Source organism: Papaver somniferum, chromosome 1 (genome assembly GCF_003573695.1).
Source record: "Papaver somniferum cultivar HN1 chromosome 1, ASM357369v1, whole genome shotgun sequence".
Taxonomy (NCBI): domain Eukaryota; kingdom Viridiplantae; phylum Streptophyta; class Magnoliopsida; order Ranunculales; family Papaveraceae; genus Papaver; species Papaver somniferum.
The window spans coordinates 61,199,484-61,201,718 of NC_039358.1; positions in this window are offsets into that span (position 1 = coordinate 61,199,484).

Sequence of the window (2,235 nt, forward strand, 5' to 3'; positions counted from 1 at the left end):
TAATTCGGACATCATCACGAGAATATAAATAGATAACATATCATTAAAACTTACTTTAAAAAGTATTTCAGGTAAACGATTAACACGTTGAACTAATAAAAAAAATATACTCCATCGAGTATAAAATTAGATCATTGTCATGTAAAGAAAATGCTCCATTAAAGAATGAAGGATAAAAAACATAGGCAAGCCTGATTGGTGAATTTATAAGCCAATCCAACTTACAAGTTGAAGAAACTTGGCATACCCATTAACAAAACAGAAAAAGAAAGAGAAAAAAAACAGAGCAAATATTCAGCGGAAAACAAGCTCTCCACTTAAAATATGATATTTCACCAGAATGAATAAAATATTGTATGACAGAAAACATCTGATAAATGTACATCCAAAATATAGCTTTACAATCTAACTGCATATTCTAAGCATAGCTAATGAGCAACACAAAAAATATTTGTAAGCTTTCAAGGCTCTACAAGACCATGTAATAAATTTTTATTTTTCTTTATACCGGTCACACTAGTCAAATATAGATAACGGCCGTATTGAAATCAGGTTGTAGGTGTATTACGTGTAAAATCAGGTTATAGGTGTATTATGTGTTATAATTATATATTATCAGTCGTTAAACTAATAAGGGTATTATATGTGTGTCGTGCATTAACGTGCTTTATGCGTGCCGTGTTTTTAACCGTGTTGTGTTTTGGATGGTGTTGTGTTGTGCCGCGTGTTATGTTGTGCCGTGTTGGTGTGCCTATTAATCTGGCAGAGCACAACACACTAAGCTAATGTATTGTGCCCATATTGTGCTCGAATTTTAGCATGTTGCGATGTGCCATAAACGTGTTTGCACGGCTCATTTTACACCTCCTGTCACACTTACTAATTTTTTGAAAAAAGAAAAAAAATAGAAGAAGAAAAAAGGGATAATAGCACGATATAAAAATCCAAAAAAAATAAAAAAAGCAATGGCCTAATTGGGATAATGACAGTATCTAAATCAAACACAAAATCAAGAGCCTAGCCTAATTCTGGACGTTGGAAAGGATATGCTCCTGCAAAAGAAAGGATATGCTCCTCCATCAAACAAAGAAAAGAAAGGATATGCTTGCTCTTACCCAATTTCGATTTTCTTTTTTATTCGTATCAGAGAAGATTGAAATCATGATTACTCATATTAGCATAAATCTAAGTCTCTAATTAGTCTATTTTGATTTGAGTGGATTATTGATATCAAAAGTAGTTCATAGCTTTTGTTTTTTTGTTCCATTTTTTATTTATCTTTAAAATGAAGAAGGTTTTTGTTTTGTTAGTATTATGTCAATTTCGCCTAAATGGTTGAATTATACTATCATAGCGACAGATTATTTGTACCTAGCCGTTGTCCAGGAATTAAGCTCTCCGTTCATCACCTAATTTCACATTATTTTTTGAAATCATGTTCATATACATAGAAGTTTTAAATAACAAAAGACTATTCATGTGTTGAATTCGTAAAGAAACTCAAAATAGGCACATGCTTATTTTACATCCATCAATAACTACGGCATTCCAGTAGGGAACATGTGAGGAAGGCTGCTAATGGGGGTGCCAATTTGCTTGGGTGTACCAACCCAAAAGCAAATGGTTGTTTTGTCCTATATGTAATATGGTACACCCCCAAACAATTTGACACCCCTATTAGCAATCTTGCATGTTAGGGGAAATGTGGTTATCACTTGAAAAATGATAGCTAAACTTGATCTTACAGCTTCTTCCATGGGTAGGGCATGGAGTACGAATTTTCGACCGATAAAGAAATTGGCGCTTGCAAGTTTCAAACTAAGATCACCAGTAGGTATCACCACCTAATGATCTTACCACTAGTGTAATAATGGTCTTGCAAAGGTCATTCTTCTCTACCTCCTATATTCAACTCTCAAAATATAATTTCAAACTCATTTCTTTTGGAGTTCCTTAACTAGGAAGCAAATGAAGAGTAGTTAAGAGCAATGCGCAGACAACATGTAACATGCATGCAGGAACATATACCTATAGTTCCTATAAAGAGGCTGTACTGTAGTAGTATAGTTCCCTTTATCTTTTGGACCCACGGTAATATCACAAAAGATCTCGTATCACTGTTTGGTGCTGATTAGTGGAACTCTTTATCAGATGCATGTACAGATGATGGGGATTTTAGATCAGTTTTAGGTCTCCGCATATCACATCGGGTAGGCCTTCTCTCATATCCTGTCG